Raw genomic sequence first — 15,000 nt, 5'->3', positions numbered from 1 at the left:
CCCGTTGTTGGAGGCTTGGACTTTGTGCCTCACCGAGGATTTCTTCAGCCCTTTATTGTTGGAGTAGAGCTCAGCATTTGCTCTCTTGAATGGCCCATAGTGCGAGCGTAATATACGCCTTTTAATCTCCTGCCTCTGCCTGAATACTGCGCCCTTGGGGTCGTGAGGAGGCCCTTTAGTGGCGAAGAAGAGTAATCCCACTTTATTGTTATTGACATTATTGATATATTTACATGTAATGGAACCGCAACCCCTTATTTAGAGTGTCAGCGTCTATAATTAACTAAATAGAGACGTCTTTGGAGGAGTTTTCAAGTGTTACTTTGTGGATTATACTTGATGAGTTATTTTATGTTTTATGTTGTTAAACGTATGTATTTAGTACAATGTTCTTTGTTTGTGAAGATTTAGGTTAAGTTATAGGTTAAGGCCCCCCCCCCCTTTTGAGTCTCCGCCTAACGTATGTTAGGGAACGAGTGTTTTTCTTTCTTCCACTGATTACTTTCTATTATTCCTTGGCATGTTAGTTAGGTAGGCGTTTGATGAAGTGACTGCTTTGGCATTGTGTGTGCTTGTACTTTTCTCCCCATTATTCAGTTTTCAGAGGGGTTCTTTTGTTATAATAAATTTGTGTAGTAATCAATTATTGTTAATCTCTAATTTCTCGTTTTGTGTATCCTCTCTGAGATTGTACTTTTTGAGTGTTGTTTTGTCAGGGATCATACCCTTTTTGTGATACTGATCTGAAATATCAGGTCCGTAAGAACTTCAACTTCAGACCATCTTGAAGTTCATAACAAAATTTGGCGACCGTGACAGGATCCTGACTGACATTTCAACCTTTAAGCTTTTTTCTTAGAGAGGTGTGATAGGGAGAATTAGGTAGTTGGGGGAAAATTAACCTATTTGTTCTTTTGTTACTTTTGCCTTGGTTTTGGAAGATGTCTTTAGTAGGAGATGAATTTGAGGAAACGGCAGCGCTATTTTTAGCTAGGTCCGACTGGGAGGAGGAGATTTTTTATCTTAAAAGAGGTGAGTTATGGTGTTTAGCGCAGCACTTGAACTTAGGATTACCAACAGAATTTAAGAAGGGTCATTTGTTGCTTGAAGTCCTTAAAGCTATTAAGAGTATTAAAGGTAACACAAAGGAAGCAGTAATGTCTGGTGATCCGGATTTTGTAAATAGCGATAGTGACGATGAGGTAGGGTATTCAGGTAGCCAGGAGGTGAGTAAATTAAGATTGAGTATCCTTTCTCAGGAGTTTAAGCTTAAGGAGATGGAATATAAAACTTTGCAATTAAGGGCGGAAGAGCGCGAAAAAGAGCGAAAATTTGAGTAGCGAATGTGTGAGCTTGACAATAATAATAATAGTAAGGGTAAACATAATGGCTATAATAATTGTTTTGACCTAATGAGTGCTTTGAAGTTAATGCCAGTATTCGATGAGGAAGATGTTCCTGATTTCTTTATTTCGTTTGAACGAATAGCAAGGAAATTGTCCTGGCCCAAGAATATGTGGACCACTATGGTTCAGTGTAAATTAAAAGGGAAAGCTCAGAGAGTATATAATACTTTAAGCGAGGATTTGTCGGCAGATTATGGTTCTGTCAAGGCCATTATCCTTAAGGCATATGATTTGATTCCGGAGGCTTATCGACAAAATTTCCGTAACCTTAAGAAAGAACCCAGTATGACTTTTGTTGAATTTGCAAGGAGAAAGGAACAATTCCTTGATGATTGGCTTAAGTCTATGGAGACTGACTCTTTCGAGAAATTCAAAGAATTAATTTTAGTCGAAGAGTTCAAAAGAATGGTAGTTAGAGAACTAAAAATTCATCTAGATGAACTTAAATTGGATTCGCTTCAAGAGATCGCTATTGCATCTGATGAGTATTCTCTTGCTCATCGTCAGGATTGTGTGAAAGAGGTTAACGGTAAGAGGTCCCTTCCTCGAGGTAATGGTTGGAGGGGGAATAACCGGAGTCAATCAGATCATGGTACTTTTATTGATAGTTCGGTAGGTGACCGAAGAAAGGGCAAGATTGAAAATGACAATAAGAGTGATGGTAACGAAACACGTAATTTTGTAAATAGCAGTAGGAACAGTAGTAGTAATGATAGTAGGTCCTCTAGGTCCAATGTAGTTTGTTTTTGGTGCCACCGACGCGGACATTTTAAGGCGGACTGTTTTGCGCATCGTAAATTTTTAGAAAAGAATAAAGAACCCGTGACATTGGTATCGGCGGAACAACCGCAGAAGGAGGAGTCAAAATGACTAAGATTTGAGAAGTATAGGCCTATATCCGATGGTACCGTTTATGTTGATAACACTATGCAAATGGGTCGTGGAGTGAGGATTTTGAGAGACACTGGTGCCGCTCAGTCGTTGATATTGCGGAGGTCAGTTCCCGAGGGTGTTGTCTTTAAGAATAAAACTTTGTCTTGTTGGGTGGATTTCCTGATATGGTGGCCTCTTATCCACTAGAAGAGTTATATTTGAAGACTAAGAATTTTCAGGGTATGGTTGATTTGGCCATAGTAGATACTTTGCCTATTCCTGATATAGACATTATATTTGCCAATGATTTAGCCGCTGAAGCTGAATACGTATTGCCTATTTTGACGTTGATAGATCTGGCAGGTGACCAGATACGCATAGATGATTCGTTGAATCATGTGTCTGTGGTTACGCGTTCACAATCTAAAGAGGTTGACCTAACGCAGGTAGAACTCGATGCTGAGTTAATTAATGGACAAGTGACAGACATTGTGGCTGATGTGAATAATGATAATGAGGTAAACATTGACAATTATGATAATTTATCTTTTCAGGGCCATAATTATGAATCTTTTCAGGGTATTAATTGGAATACAAAAGTTTTTAAGGAAGCCCAAGGAAATGAATTTAATCATTTGGAACTTAGTGATAGTAGTGATCTTTCTAAACCTGTATTTATGAAACAAAAAGGTTTGCTTTACCGTGTGAGTAGGTCGGTTAATGCACCTGCTGACCAGGTAGAGGTAATTCGGCAGCTAGTTGTGCCGGAAAGGTATAGGAGTAGGTTGTTATATTTTTGTCATGAACATAACCTCGCGGGTCATTTCGGGGTTAGGAAGACCTTTCAGAAATTGGCACGACATTTCTTTTGGCCCCAGATGCGTCGTGAGGTTAAGAAACGTGTGTTATATTGTAAGGTGTCAGATTGTAGGGAAACAGAATCAAAAGATCCCTAAAGCCCCTCTTATTCCCATTCCCTCAGTAGGTGAACCTTTCAAGGAGGTAGTTATAGATGTAGTGGGCCCTCTTCCGCGGATGCGCGGAGGTAATGAATATCTTCTAACCATGGTTGACAGGGTAATGCGTTTTCCTGAGGCTATCCCACTGAGGAGTATTCGGGGTGAGAAGGTGGTGGAAGCATTAATTGGATTTTTCACTAAATTTGGCATTCCAAAGGTTTTACAATCAGATTGTGGCACTAATTTTACAAGTAAATTTTTTTAGAAAGAAAATGGTTGAACTTGGTGTTAATCATGTTACTTCTTCTCCTTACCATCCAGAGAGTCAGGGTCAGGTGGAGAGGTTCCACCAGACTTTTAAGTCTGTATTAAAGAAGTTTTGTTACGGCCGGGTAATGAGTGGGATAAGGAGGTTCCTTATGCCCTATTTGCTATACGGTCTGTACCTAATGAGTCTTTGGGTTTCTCTCCTTTCGAACTTGTATTTGCCCATAGTATACACGGTCCTCTTGACGTGGTAAGAGAACATTGGGAAGGAGAGACATCTGAAGTTAATGTTTTAGATTACGTTTCTAATTTACAGGGTAAACTGAGGAAAGCTTGCGATTTTGCTCAAAAGAATTTGCATGAAAGCCAGTCTGTGATGAAGTCCAATTATGACATAAGTACCAAGGTTCATATCTTTAAGCCTGGAGATCGTGTGTTAGTGTTATTACCTATACCAGATAACCCACTGAAAGCTCAGTTTTCAGGCCCATGGAGGGTGCTGAAAAAGATTAATGATGTAAATTATTTGATTGAAACTCCTGGTAGGAGACGAAATTCTCGTATTTGTCATGTAAATATGTTAAAGCCATTTATTAGTAGAGATGTAGATCAGGTAGAACCAGTAGTAGATGCAATTGCAGTAGTGTCTGTAGAAGTAGAGGAAAATCTTATGAATAACAAGAGACTGTCTGTTAATCCTGATGCTTTGTCAAGTAATTCTGATATCTTAAATAACATTGATGTTAAATTTCAGTATTTGAATTCAGACAGATCAGAACCTTTAATTAATATAATCTACAGGTATAAAGATTTGTTTCAGGACGCGCCAGGTAGAACAAATGTTTTGTATCACGATGTAGATGTTGGGGACGCTAAGCCCATTAAACAGTGTCCATATAGGCTTAACCCTGTCAAGAGGAAAATTGTTCAGGAAGAGGTTCGCTATATGTTAGACCATGATTTAATTAAACCAAGTTGTAGTCCATGGAGTTCCCCTGTCGTGTTGGTTAAGAAGGAGGGAGGCCAACACCGACTTTGCTTTGATTACAGGAAGGTTAATGAGATGACCAAGACAGATTCATTTCCTTTGCCGAGGGTGGAAGATTGTATAGACAGAATCGGGTCTGCCAAGTTTATTACAAAGCTGGATTTGCTGAAAGGGTATTGGCAGGTTGTTCTTTCCCCTCGTGCGAAGGAAATATCTGCTTTCGTTACAGGTGATGGTTTGTATGAATGCCAAGTCATGCCCTTCGGAATGAAGAATGCGGCTGCCACCTTCCAAAGACTAATGAATCGGATCACTCAGAATTTGGAAGGGTGTGTTGTATACATTGATGATTTGGTTATATATAGTGATAATTGGGAGTCTCATTTGGTAAGACTTGGAGCTTTGTTTAAGGCTTTGAGGAAAGCCGGTTTAGTAATTACCTTGTAAAAGAGTAATTTTGCTCAGGCCACAGTTTTATACCTTGGACATGAGGTAGGCCTAGGTAAAGTTGCTCCTAAAAAAGCTAATGTAGAGGCTGTAGCTAGCTTTCCAGCTCCTCAAAATAGGAAAGGGGTTAGGAGGTTCCTAGGAATGGTCGGATACTACTGGATGTTTATATAGAACTTCTCTGATATTGCAACTTCTTTAACAAATTTATTAAAGAAGGGAGTAAGGTTTGTATGGTCCAAGGAGTGCCAAGAAGCCTTTGAAAAGTTAAAGGCAGTCTGACTAATTATCCTTTACTACAATCACCAAATTTTAATCTCCCTTTTAGATTAGCGACAGATGCGAGTGACGTGGGACTTGGAGCAGTTCTTCTCCAGGAGGATGATGCAGGGATGGTACACCCCGTCGCTTACTTTTTGAGGAAGTTATCACCGGCAGAGACAAGATATTCAAAAATTGAAAAAGAAGCCTTATGTTTAATAAAAGCTATAACTCATTTTTCAGTTTATTTGAGTTCATCACTTAATCCTATTTTGGTATACACAGACCATAATCCTCTAGTATTTATCCAACGGTTTAAGGACAAAAATATAAGATTGCTTAGGTGGAGTCTCTTTTTGCAGGAATATGACCTGCAAATTAGGCATATAGCAGGGAAGGATAATGTTATACCAGATGTTTTATCTAGGTCTTTTTAGGAGTAGGGAGAAAGCTGTATTTTGGTGTATAGGTTAGGTATTAATGAGTTTTCCTTTCCAGGTTTTGGTTTAATTTCGCTTGTTTGCTCTGTATTAGTTATTTGATTTAGTTCTTGTATTCAAAGTAACTAATTTGAGTATTTGAAATAAGTATTTCAAGTTTTGCAATTTCTTTTAATTTTGACCTTTGAAAAAAAAAGTTTTTTTTTTTCTTTTTGGTGGGGAGGTATTATAAATTAACGTAATTTATTAAGTTTTGATGACCTTTTTAACGTAAGTTTTTCTAGTTTAATCCAGTTTCCTTTGAGTTTCTCCCTGAAGGCTGGATATGGGTCTTTTGCCTCTCATTAACGGTTGTTAATAGTTTATATTGGTACTCCGCCCATGAAGTTTGTTTCTTTTTTTTTCATGTTTGTGATGGTGGTTTGGCTTCATCGTCTGTGCCACGTCATATTTTGACCCTTTCCCGGAGTTTTCGTGGGGGCCTTGTGATATTTGTTCGGCAGTTCTGTACTCGGCTCCACTAAAGAAGGACCAGTGTGCTATATTTTTGGCAGTATACGGCAGTGTACTTTTGGATGGAAGAGACTTCCTTTAGCACTCCTGCATCGTGTTGCGTCACTAAAGAGTGACCCTGTGTGCTCGTGCCCTTTGTCCGAAGCTGGATTGCTTGGGACACGTTGTTGGAGGCTTGGACTTTGTGCCTCACCGAGGATTTCTTCAGCCCTTTATTGTTGGAGTAGAGCTTAGTGCTCTCGTGAATGGCCCATAGTGCGAGCGTAATATACGCCTTTTAATCTCCTGCCTCTGTCTGAACACTGCGCCCTTGGAGTCGTGAGGAGGCCCTTTAGTGGCGAAGAAGAGTAATCCCACTTTATTGTTATTGACATTATTGATATATTTACATGTAATGGAACCGCAACCCCTTATTTAGAGTGTCAGCGTTTACAATTAACTAAATAGAGACGTCTTCGGAGGAGTTTTCAAGTGTTACTTTTTGGATTATACTTGATGAGTTATTTTGTTTTATATTGTTAAACGTATGTATTTAGTACAATGTTCTTTGTTTGTGAAGATTTAGGTTAAGTTATAGGTTAAGGTTCCCCCCCCCCCCCTTTGAGTCTCCGCCTATCGTATGTTAGGGAACAAGTGTTTTTCTTTCTTCCACTGATTACTTTCTATTATTCCTTGGCATATTAGTTAGGTAGGCGATTGATGAAGTGACTGCTTTGGCATTGTGTGTGCTTGTACTTTTCTCCCCATTATTCAGTTTTCAGAAGGGTTCTTTTGTTATACTAAATTTGTGTAGTAATAAATTATTATTAATCTATAATTTCTCGTTTTGTGTATCCTCTCTGAGATTGTACTTTTTGAGTGTTGTTTTGTCAGGGATCATATCCTTTTTGTGGTACTGATCTGAAATATCAAGTCCGTAAGAACTTTAACTTCAGACCATCTTGAAGTTCATAACAATATATATATATATATATATATATATATATATATATATATATATATATATATATATATATATATATATATATATATATATATATATATATATATATATATATATATATATATATATATATACATACATATATACATACATACATACATACATACATACATATATACATATATGTATATGTATATATATAAACTCATGAAGTTAATCAATGTCAATCTAAATACAATGGCATTTAGTATCGAATTCTACTTTTAGGAGTATATATTTATTGAAAATATTCATTTAAGAAAATATATGTTTCTATGTGAAATTATGAAATTTAATTGTTTTAAGACGGAGTTACGAGAACACTATCCCTATTTTCTCTCAATTTTATTTCTATCATATATACTCTTTAGGTTAAAATTTGCTTATATATTAGATGCTACGAATAGATTTGATATATTTGCTTTGTATTTGTTGGTTTGAATGCACAGCGTTGACCTATAAACCAAAAAAAAAAAAAAAAAAAACATAAACATTAATGCAAGTTAGAGTAATATAAACCATAGGTAATTAATTAGGTTATGCCAAAAATGAGACAGACTATTGATAGTATAATTGAATAGCTGTCTCCGAAGGCTTCTCTATATCATTTTCTGGTCTCATACCCTACAAAATATTTAGTTTCATCTATTGGAAATGGAACATAATAAAGCCCTATGTCCAATTAATCTATGACATAGTGTCGATATTTTATTTTACTTTTGGGGCCTGATATGTAACAGTCTCCATGTACCATACGAATTAAAAGGAATAAATCACAACCGTAAGCCGGATAGGTGTTAAAATTAAATAATAGATAGTGTCAGTGATATTCAAGAATCCCATATTTTTCCAGATTTTTATTTTATCCTTTCCTGTCATCAGTTTTGTGGGAATTATATAAACTTCCCCAGTTCTATTTTATATTTCATACATCATAATATTCAACTGGCATTACACATTCGGTTGCTTTATATAATTCCTAGCATAGATATGCAAGCATGGTATATATAAAATTAATCCTTATTCTGAGGAAACTACAAAATTATATAAAAAAAAAAAAACTGATTATTGGAAAATACAATGAAGTTGAACCTCGATATTCAGCGACCCCGTTTCGACCCTCTGTCATATATCGACCGGAAAAAAATTTGTATTTTTTTCAGTTGCGTCTATATAAACCACTCATCTTATGGATATTGAAATATATATGTTTAGTATCTAAATTTTGACTGATGGATAAATGGGAGAAATTGTTGCATCGAAATACACAATATTCAATTAAGGCATAGCGGACTGTTGATGAAAAAATGTGTTCGTTGAATTTCTCTCCATTCCTTTGGGTATAGCTCGTAATTAAACATTCGATAATTGGCGAATGCTATGCAGTGTATATATATATATATATATATATATATATATATATATATATATATATATATATATGTATATATATATATATATATATATATATATATTTATATACATACAGATATTTAAATATATATATATATATATATATATATATATATATATATATATATATATATATAAATATACTAATATATATATATATATATATATATATATATATATAAATATATATTTATATATATATATATATATATATATATATATATATATATATATATATATATATATATATATATATATATATATATAACCACACTGATGATCATATCTACCTATCTATATATATATATATATATATATATATATATATATATATATATATATATATATATATATATATATATATATATATATATATATATATGGATATATAGATATATAGATATATAGATATATAGATATATAAATATATAAATATATAAATATATAAATATATAAATATATAAATATATAAATATATATACATATATATATACATATATATATATATATATATATATATATATATATATATATATACATATATATATATATATATATATATATATATATATATATATATATATATATATATATATATATATATATATATATTTCTCTCCATTGACATCATCATAATAGTCATTTATTGTTCAATTAACGTTTTGTGATATTTCAAAATCCCCCTTGTATTCTTCATCTTAAGAATCTTACCATTATCATGCTCTCCATAAACAAAATATATATATATATTTTCAATATATCATGTTTGGAAAGAAGAAATGAAAAACCTAATTCCACTAATATGGAATGCACAAGAAGTTAAAGAATTTACTATAAAGGAGAAATAATTAGAATGTATTGTGATATATAGCAATATTAGATGTCACCAAACTCAACATGAAAGTTTCACCAATTCATGCATTTGATTGGACAACATTAGGCCAATTACCCACATTACTCTTGCAACATTATTGAATTTAAAACTTGAGAAAACTGTTATGAAACCCTCAATGTCTTTATTTCTTTTATATTAGACTGTTTAATTACGAAAGAAATTTCTCTTGGTGTGGGAGATATATCAATGGTTGGTTTCTCCGTGATTATTTGGATTGCAAGAAATGTGAATGTATACTTCAAAGTTAACATTACGATAAATAAGATTGTAAAGAAAAGGAATATTAACCAAAAGGAAATTGTTGATATGAATAAGTTATTGTACCAGGATTTGTAATCATGATTATGTTGTAAATTTGTATTAAAGGGTCTCACTTTTTAGTCAATTATGGTTAATGGTATAATGTAATTTGGAGAAAAATAGTAATATACATGAGGGAGAGCTAATATTAATAAAAAAAATACGAATAAAGAATTGGAAGAATTTCCTATTGCCTTCAATGGTAATTGGAAAATTACATATTCGGGATTTAGAAGTGATAAGCGTTATGTTATAGATATGTAACCATCAAAACTCATGAGGTAAATTTCCCTACCGATTTCATTTGTGAGGCAGAGAAAAACCTTAATTCAATGGGAATGGGGACTTGCCAAATAAAAACACCAAATCTATATGCAATTTTCTGGGTCTCTGCTCATATTTTGGTAACGTGCCAAGAGATTTAACCATTCTTAAGCTTTTGTAAATCCCCTTTGTTTATATGCTCTATACCAGCATGGGATGTTTAGTTTATTCCAATAAAGTATATCTTACTGTATTTTCTTCTTGCGTACTACTATTTGGCAAAATCAGAAATCTACCCCCTTTCTTTTTTAAAATGCTACTATAACAATGCTATTACGTACACAATAAAGGAGAGGAGTCAAACACAAATTTCATTTAAAGGGGTTTTAACCGAAGAATCTGCCAAAACAGAGTTTGAAATATAGAAGTATACACTATTTGTACTCTACAAAAAGAAAAATAAACTCAGCGATTTTCTCATGACGTCCCTTGTCGTGTTTGCTTGAACCTTCTTATCTTGAGATTAGTATGTATTTTCAAGGATGAACTGTCAAGCATGATTATTTAGTTACTAGACGAATAAACATTCAAGTTTGAACTTTTCACTATTAGTAAGCTGTAAAAAAATGTATGCTCATACGATGCAGTAATTCATCTCAATGAATTGGAATATCTATCGTGTTTAATTACAAAATTTCCATATCATTGCACCATCAAAAGGACATAATTTCCATTTTACATATCTTGAATATATGGAAAATAATGTTTCCTGATAAAAAAAAAATCCTTCGCCTATTCAAAAGAAATAAATATTGACATGGGAAATCTAGTTTATAATTAATGTAAAATTGCATGTTTCTGCTTTAAAATCAACTTGCTTTGGAGTAATGCTATCAATGAAGTTTGAGCAAGCTTAGATATAGTTATTACCCAGATTATGAACATTTTATAGTGAAAATATTGGTCAGAAAATTAGGTTTAAATACAAATTTAGCCAATTCTGATTTACTATTCCTTAATTAGATACTTTTGAGGAAAAGGATATCAAATACTAGTGTAGCTCTAATTAAGCGAATAGGAATTTATCGCAAAATCATTATTAATATTAGTTGCCCTCTTTTTATATCACAATAATGATATATATGAGATTAGCATCATAATTATCATTAAACTGATAGTTTTCTAAGAAACTGAATGCATCATAAATCCAGGCTACTGGCCACTCGGGATATCTACATTTAAAGCGAGTTAGTCGATATAGAACTCAATGGTAACAGGTTGTTCTGAACTATCTTTTGAAAACCAACACGTCACTGTCTGTAAAACGAAGAGAATTTCCCTGTTTGGGGGAGTAAGAATTTACATTTATAAGATTTGTCTCTTGAAATGTATCTATGAATGTTGCAACCAAATTTGGTATAACAAAGTAGTTATATTTCACAACTGTCTTCTTTTCTATCAATAATGTTTAGCATCGATAGCATGAAAATATATAATCCTGTCTATTTTCTTACTTTTTATTATTACTAAAAGAAAATAATTCCAACATTTAACAAAAAATGCAAACTGTTGTGCAGAAATGTAAGCGGAAAACTTTCGTGAGTTTCCTGCAAAAGTGACGGATGCATATGTTTTCGAAATTTCCCCGAAACACGTAGGTGACAGTAACTTCCATTCTGCTTATTGCAAATTACGTGTAATAGACATGACAATGTCCGTGTAGAAGATTGACAATAGGAAAACGTATGTGACAGGAAATGTTAGTAATCGCAACCTGCCTACAAATGCTTCACAGAAATCCCAAATTTGTCTAAAGGCACTCTCAACTACACAAAGCCATAAGTAATTATATATCACAATTTGAGTAGGAGGCCCATAAACATGCATTATTGTCCTGATAAGACATCCACTGAAGGTTAATAAGCAGTATAATTAATTATCTCTCTCTCTCTCTCTCTCTCTCTCTCTCTCTCTCTCTCTCTCTCTCTCTCTCTCTCTCTCTCTCTCTCAATGACAAAGTTGAGATACCACGTTCGAGTATCAGACAGGACGAATGGATTAGATGGAAGCATTTCAAAAGATTGAGAATGTATCTCTTTGCCTAGATAACGCTTTATGTACCCAGCTGCGGTTAGAAGAACGACTATATCCGTCATAACAATTGAGAACCATCAAAACGGGAGTGTCTTAACTAGGTAATCCCGGTCATATGAGTGTAACACCCTTGAAAACATGTTCTCTCTCTCTCTCTCTCTCTCTCTCTCTCTCTCTCTCTCTCTCTCTCTCTCTCTCTCTCTCTCTCTCTCTCTTTGAACATAATCTTTAATGCGATAGTTTATGTTTTAAGGTTCCTTTAGGTTTTTTTTTTCTGTAATAGTGGACATACTTTATTCATAGAGCTCGTTTCAATATTTCTAGTTCTAAAAATATATTCAAATTACGTTTATAAAGTTTTTCCTTCATAATATAATATAGTATCAGTCGGCTAAGTCTCAAAACTTCAGCAATGAATCAAAGAACTTTACGACAACTGTATAAAAACAAATTTCCATCAGCAAATTTAGGACAGATATTGATACAATTGATTATTATTATAAGTAACGATATATGTTTATTTTTCTTTTTTTTCTGGATTGCTAGTTAAAATTGGTGTTCATCATCAAGAAACATTCAATGATATAATGTTCTTATACAAAATTCTTTACTTTTTTACCGACAAGAAATAGATTAAAGAACATCAAAATAACATATAACTAAAACATTACATTGACAAATTCAGTTAACTATAAATAAATATCCAGTTAATAGTATCAAATCCGTACATTAAAATACAACAGATAGGAAAATTCAAATGCTACCGGTCACATCAAATTAAGCAAATTGTAAATATTCATTTCATTTGTATTCCCTGTGTCCTTAAACAAATAGTCATTTGAGAGCAAAATATTCTTTTCATATCAGATTCATCCCAAGTCCTGACAATCCTTCTCCCAATTCCCTTGACGTGTCGGGAATCATATTGGATGATAAGGTTTAAAAGCTGAACCTTTATCACATTGTATTCGTGAACATTCGTATGCGCACGAGCTTTAAATGCTTTGATAAAACATCACCCCTTTGCTGATCTGCATAATGCGATATGTTGTAAAGACATCAATTCTTCAAATGATAGTTTTTCTTATTTTATAACAATGAATTATGTTAATATAAAGAAGAAATATTGCTTTTGGGAAAGAAAGGTAGTGGGAAAACTTCAGCAACAATTGTATAATTATCAATTTACTGATGAGTAGTTTTCGATGTAAAAGGGACGATACGGTCATGATTGCACAAAACCCTGTTCAGGATATCTACTTTTTTACCATACACTTCCACAGTAAAAAGGTTCAGAAAAGGTTCAATAAATACAAACAAAGCAAAATAAATCCATATTTAAAAAGGTGATTGATATCAGATTGAAATTACAATTCGTCCCAGAGTCTGCTATTCCTATAAAGAATATTAGTATTGCAAATCATTATATTTTTGATAAAGCACCTGGGTGATTGACCTTTTTTGAAGGCCTATGCGAATAGTTGTTGAACATCTTGGAAGTAGCAATTGCAGACTTAATAGACGGTTTTAGAATAACTTTATTTTTATTAATGATTTTCTTTTTTCTATTTAGTGGTATGCTATAGCCTTTCAGCACAGCACACCGAAATGGGAACAATAACGGTTGAAGTACATTAAGTACTCTTTCAGTACTATCAGAAGGTCAAAAGCTTTGTGCTTTCATCATAGAAGTGCTGTGAGCTGCAATGAAAAAGGGTGCAAGGAACAATATAAGCGATTAGGTATAGTTAAAAGCCTTTATCATAATTTTTCAATATATATATATATATATATATATATATATATATATATATATATATATATATATATATATATATATATATATATATATAAATATATATATATATATATATATATATATATATATACATATATACATACATACATATATATTTGTATATATATATATATATATATATATATATATATATATATATATATATATATATATAATATATATATATATATATATATATATATATATATATATATATATATATATATATATATATATACATATATAAATATATGTATATATATATATAAATATATATATATATATATATATATATATATATATATATATACAGATATAGATATAGATATATATATATAAGTATATATATATATATATATACATATATATATATATATATATATATATATATATATAAATATATATATATATATATATATGAATATATGTATATATATATATATATATATATATATATATATATATATACAGGTATAGATATAGATATATATATATATATATATATATATATATATATATATATATATATATATTTATATATATACATATATATATGATTAAAAAAACATATTATAAGGAAATCTCGATCTTCAGAAAGTTACATATAATTTGGATTAAAAACATGTATATATATTTTTTTCACACCTGAAAGCTTTTTGCGTCTTATGCTAACAAGCATATAAATTTGCATTCAAATAGCCTCATATTCTATCGCCATAATAGCCTATAGAAATTCAGTGATGATTACATATGCTAATATTTGTTTCTCCCATTTTGAGATTGCAAAGGATATGATTTATCCATTGCAAAATTAACATTAAAAAATATAGCTGTATAGACTTAGGAAATTTTAAATTTAGTTACAACATAAATAAAGGAAATACCTTAAGCGATGAATCACAAGTAGGAGGATGACCAAGTAGATGAGGGAATCTATACATAGGAATGGCCGTATCAATACAAGAGGTTTGACGAGCCTCAACCAAATGACGAATCTAATATCAATGACAATACGTCACAGGGGTTGAATGATCGGTATTCAGATTAATAGCCGCTATCCCAAGGGCCATGAAAATTATTTTCGTTAGAGTAATATTTGC

Source organism: Palaemon carinicauda, chromosome 1, assembly GCF_036898095.1.
Source record: "Palaemon carinicauda isolate YSFRI2023 chromosome 1, ASM3689809v2, whole genome shotgun sequence".
Taxonomy (NCBI): Eukaryota; Metazoa; Arthropoda; class Malacostraca; order Decapoda; family Palaemonidae; genus Palaemon; species Palaemon carinicauda.
This window is presented reverse-complemented; position numbering follows the sequence as displayed.